The 5,942-nt window shown below is 32.4% G+C and overlaps 1 non-coding gene across 1 annotated transcript; it reads right to left on the minus strand.

Moving 5' to 3' along the window:
- Positions 1 to 2,011: 2,011 nt before the first annotated feature.
- On the minus strand, positions 2,012 to 2,139 carry LOC138175913 (U6atac minor spliceosomal RNA). The gene has a single exon (XR_011172120.1). It is a non-coding gene; the product is annotated as a U6atac minor spliceosomal RNA (small nuclear RNA).
- Between the last annotated feature and the right edge of the window lie 3,803 nt (positions 2,140 to 5,942).

The following is a 5,942-nucleotide window of genomic DNA, read 5'->3' on the forward strand; positions in this document are numbered from 1 at the left end:
TTTCCTTTTAACTTTGGCTATAATGGCTTTGTTTGCACAAAGCATTTATAATTACATTTATTCCTAAGTATCCATTATGCTTCCTGTGATCTCTTGTCTTTTGTTTCGTCATAAACTCTTCTCTTATCCATAGATCTGATAGATGTATTTTTCCATACTGCCCTGATTAGCTTATGACATAACCCTTTGTGTTTAAATGACATAAACATTTTGCTCTTATCTTGGTGTATAGTGGGAGATGGTGGTTTGTGCCTAGTTTCCAGTTTTCCCAAGAATTTTTGTCAAATAGTGAGTTCTTGCCCCCAAAGCTAGGATCTCTGGAGTTTATCAAACACTAAATTACTATGGTCATTTACTACTGTGTACTGTTTACCTAATCAACTGCAGACATTTACCATTCTGTTTCTTAGCCAGTGTTAGATTGTTTTGATGATTACTACTTTGAAAATTACTAGTTTGTAATATAGTTTGAAATCTTGTACTGATAGGCAAACTTCCTTCACATTTTTCATCAATTCCCTTGATATTCTTTTTTTTAATTCAGAATTTATTTATTTTTTTAGTTTTCAACATTCATTTCAGTGTTTGAGTTTCAAATTTTCTCCCTATCTCTCTCCTAACCCCCACCCCAAGATGGCAAGCATACTGATTACTCCTTCCCCCAGTCTGCCCTCTCATATATCCCTCCTCCATCCTTCCACTTAACCCCTTCCCCCTTACTTTCTTGTAGGGCAAGATGGATTTATATACCCCATTGATTATATATCTTATTTCCTGGTTGCATATAACAACAATTTTTTTAACATTTGTTTTTAAAACATTGAGCTCTGGATTCTCTCCCTTCTTCCCTCCTCACCCACCTCAACTGGGAAGACAAGCAATTCAATATAGGTTATATATGTGTAGTTATGCAAAACATTTTCATAGTAGTAATGTTGTGAAAAACTAACTATATTTCCCTCCATCTTATCCCACCCCCACTTGTTCTTTTTTCTCCTTGGACCCTATTCCTTTACAAAAGTGTTTGCTTCTGACGACCCCTTCCCCAAGTCTGCCCTGCCTTCTATCATTCACCTCTCTTATTCCATTACCCCCTACTTTCCTGTAGGGTAAGATACCCAATTGAGTGTGTATGTTATTCCCTCCTTAAGCCAAATCCAATGAGAGTACAATTGACTCATTCCCTTTCACCTCCCTGCTCTTCCCCTCCATTGTAATAGCTTTCTCTTGCCTCTTTTATGTGAGATAATTTACCCTATTCTATCTCTCCCTTTCTCCTACTCCCAATATATTCCTTTCTTTCCTCTTAGGTTTATTTTTTTAGATATCATTCCTTCATATTTAACTCATCTTGTGCCCTCTGTGTTTACACATACACATATATGCACACATACTACATATGACACATATATGTCTGTCTGTATATACACATATACAGTCACCTATACATACATATATATGTTGTATCAATATGCTTATTATACATACATATATATTCCCTTCAATTATCCTCATACTGAGAAAAGTCTCATGAGTTACAAATACTGTCTTTCCACGTAATAATGTAAACAGTTCAACTTTAATAAGTTCCTCATGATTTCTCTTTCTTTCTTACTTTTCATGCTTATCTTGCTTCTTGTTTTGAAAGTCAAATTTTCTGTTCAGTTCTGGTCTTTTCATCAAGAATGCTTGAAAGTCCTCTATTTTATTGAACGCCATATTTTCCCCTAAAGTATTATTTTCAGTTTTGCTGGTTAGGTGATTCTTTATTTTAATTATTTATTTAGTTTTTTATTTTAATCCTAGCTCCTTTAACCTCTGGAATGTCATCTATTCGATACCTTAATATAGAAGCTGCTAGAACTTATATTATCCTGATTGCGTTTCCATAATACTCATATTATTTCTTCCTAATTGCTTGTAATATTTTCTCCTTGACCTAGGAACTCTGGAATATGGCCATAATATTCCTAGGAGTTTTCTTTTTGGGATCTTTTTCAAGAGGTGAAGAGTAAAAACATGGTTAGATGCCACAGAGTAGGTGGCAAAACCTTAACCATATATGTGTTGTAAAGGCCACTAGGACCTCTTCAATCCTTATAAAGGGATTTGCAAACCTTCTCTTCTTTCATACAACATCCCTTGATATTCTTGATCTTTGTTCTTCCAGGTGAATTTTGTTACCATTTTTTCCCAGCTATGTAAAATGATTTTTAGTTGTTTGATTGGTATGGCACTTAATAAACCAATTAATCTAGGTAGAATTGTCACATGTATTATATCAGCTTGGCCTATCCATGAGCAAGTAATATTTCTTCAATTAAAACATTTTTTATTTTGTGTAAAGTGTTTTGTGATTTTGTTTGTATATTTCCTTTGTATGTCTTGGTGGTTAGACTCCCAAGCATTTTATGCTATCTCTATTTTAAATGGAATTTTTCTTTCTATCTCTTGTTGTTGGGTGTTCTTGGTCATATAAAGAAATACTGATAATTAATGTGGGTTTACTTTATATCCTTCAACATTGGTAAAATTGCTGAAGGTTTAAATTTTCTTTAGTTGATTCTCTAGGATTCTCCAAGTATATAAAAATATCATATGCAAAGAATTATAGATTTGCCTACTCATTACCTATTTTTCCTTCAACTTCTTTTTTTTTTCTTATCTTATTGCTATAACTAGCATGTCTAGTACAATATTGAATAATATTTATGATAATGTACATCCTTTTTTCCATCCTGTATCTTATTGGTAAGTCTTCTAGTTTATCTCTATTATAGATATTGCTCATGGTTTTACCTAGTTACTAATTGTCATTTTAAGAAAGATCCCATTTATTGCTATGCATTTTAGTGTTTTTGATAGGAATAAGTTTTCTATTTTGCCAAAAGCTCTTTTTTACATCTATTGGCATAATCATATTATTTTTATTGTTTTTTGTTACTGACATAGTCAGTTTTGCTTATAATTTTCTGATAGTGAACTAACCTCAAACTCCTGGTGAAAATCCCCCCTGGTCATCATATATATGATGTTTTGTAATATATTTCTATAAATTCCTTGCTAGCATTTTATTTAAGGAATTAAAAATCCTTTAGACAAAACGATCTATAGTTTTCTTTCTTTGTTTTTAATCTCCCTGGTTTAAATGTCAAAACCTTATTTGTGGCATTGAAGGAATTTGGTAGAACTCCTTTATTACCTAATTTTCCATATAATTTATATGTATTAGAATAAATTCTTCCTCAAATATTTGATAGATTTACTTTTAAATCTGTCATGTCCTGAGGATTTTTTTCTTAGGGAGCTCATAAAGGGATTATTCCTTTTCTTTTTTTTTTTAAGATAAAGTTATTTAGGTATTCTATTTATTTTTCTGCTAATTAAAGTAATTTATATTTTTGTAATATTTGTTATCCATTTTATTTATATTTTCAATTTTATTGGCATTTAATGCAGCAAAATAACTACTAATAATTGATTTGATTTGATTTTAATTGGTGGTGTATTCACCCTTTTCATTTTTGATACTGGCAATTTATTCTTACTAGTTCTAGCTCCAAAGGCACTGTATACAGCTAAAACTCAGAACTATAGAAAGCTCCTATTTCTTGCTATTGGTTTGCCTGCCTTTTTGGCCAGAATTACATAGTATAAACCTGCATAATTTTAATAGCCATACATGATACTTCTTTTTCACAACATTTTCTACTTTTCAAGCACTTTGAGACTGCACTTTTTTTATCATATTAATTAGTTTACATGCTTTATTTCCTTCTACTATATTTTAAGTTTCTTTTATTCAGGGATCTATATTATAGTCTTCTTTATGTGCATGTAGGTGGCATTGTAGATAGATCACTAAGATTAGAGTCAGAGAGAACTGAATTTAATCTGGCTTCAAACTCTTACTAGCTGAGTGACCCTGGGTAAGCTACTTAACTATTGTTTGCCTCACTTTCCTCAACTGTAGAACAGGGATAGCCTTGCAAGGTTGTTGTGAAGGGCAAGTGAAATAATATTTATAGTTATTTAGCACAGTGTCTGGCACATAATAGTTATGATATAAATATTTATTCCCTTCTAGCTTCTTTCTATATGCCTATAAATTCCCAGAATAGTGCCATGTAGCTAATAGGCTCTTAATAACAGTTCTTGAATTGTTTGTTCAGTTTTGTGGCCCAAATGCTGATCTTGGTGAACTTGATGAATTAATTCAATGTGAAATGTCTAGTTGTAAAAAATAGTAAAGAATTTTGAAGTTAACTTTGTACCAGAGACACTAACATAGTTTCCCTGTGATGGCACTAAAGAGAATCTCTTTGTGATTTTATATACATCTGAGCCTAACTAGCCAATCTTTAGACAGATTTCAAACTGTTAAGTGTCTACTTCATGACATGTAACAAAACACTTAAAAATGCCTGTTGATTGAATTAATTTCTACTCTGTTATATCTAGCATAATGTTTCACTTTACTCATAAAATACTTGTGGATATTTAGAGAATGTAATGACATCCCTTTCTGTGACAGGATAAAGGCTGGAGTTCTGATTTCATTGGTATAAGAAGCTCCCCATGAAGAACTACTTCTACTGATGTGGGTCAATACCTACTCTTAAACTTTCAATCTTGAATTGGGCACTGAAAAGTTAAGTGACTTGACACACAGCCAGTATGTTTCTGAAGTTGTTCCTCAACCCAGGCCATACTTGCTCCAAGATTAGTCTTCTATCGCCATGTGGAAATCCAAAGGAATAGATAGATTAGAGACTGTTTTGATGATCATAAATATTAGGAAGGGTGCCTACAGTATTTTATTTCATTAGTACTGCCAGCATTAATACAATAAATAGATTGGGGGTACAAAAGGGAAATCTTAGAATTATACTTCCTTGAGGCATATGCTCATTGAGTTATTGAGTAAAATGGTAGGTATCACTTATACTATTACATTTTGGCAGTTTAAAAACCATATCCTGACCAACTGACTTAACCAGCCACATGACTAGAAAAACAACAAGAAGAAGAACATTTTCTCTATTACCCATTTTTTGTGCACTAGGAACTTTCCTTTGGAAAGCTAAATTACTTGTTTGCAGCCAGAAGTGAGATACCTGACAGAATTATTTCAGCATAAAAATTATGCATGGATAAAAACCAACAACAACAAAATCTAAGTTTTCATGTATATGTTTTCAGCATGTTAAACTAATTTTCCATGTTTCAGACATAGTAAACATGCCAGACCTTTTATTTCAGAGATTCTTTCTGCTAATTTTCAATTCTAAGCATAGCACAGGAAAATTCTGATCCATCTGTTTCAACTTCAATTACATTTTTCACTCATCAAAATGTGTGTTGGTTATAGCACATGAGACTTCCAGTAAGGCTGACAAAACTCTCTAATAAGACTGTTTAAAGCATTTTTGTTTGACTCAAGAAATCATATTTGTCTAAGAATAAATCAGCTGAAGCCTCAATTTGATCAGACTCTGAAGAGTTCAAAATACATCTGTGAAGATCAAATTTGTTTAGGACTATGTGAGAGTATCTGAGAAACATACTGAAGAATTATATTGATTATAATGATGATGGTTGGTATTTATATAGAGTGGCCAAAAAGTCTTATTGTGATGTTAAATTTATTTAATGTTGAGTAAGCGTAAAATTGTACTAAGACTTTTTGGGACACCCTGTTTAGTCCTTTAAGGTAGTGTATCACTTTTTTGTCTGTGTTCTCTTATTTGTCCCTCACAACACAACCCTGTAAGGTAGGGCAAAAAAGAGATTTTTTCTAATTCGTAGATGAGGAAATAGGCTCAGAGAGAGAGAGAGAGTAAGTAACTTTAATATGCTTTCATAACAATTAAGTTTTAGAGGATAAACCTCAATCTCTACTGACTCTAAGTCTAGTCTCACTTACAAAGCCTTGGTCACTA

The sequence above is a fragment of the Petaurus breviceps genome, unplaced genomic scaffold (assembly GCF_028583685.1).
Source record: "Petaurus breviceps papuanus isolate PSGF00001 unplaced genomic scaffold, PetGlider_PUasm1.0 79, whole genome shotgun sequence".
Taxonomy (NCBI): Eukaryota; Metazoa; Chordata; class Mammalia; order Diprotodontia; family Petauridae; genus Petaurus; species Petaurus breviceps.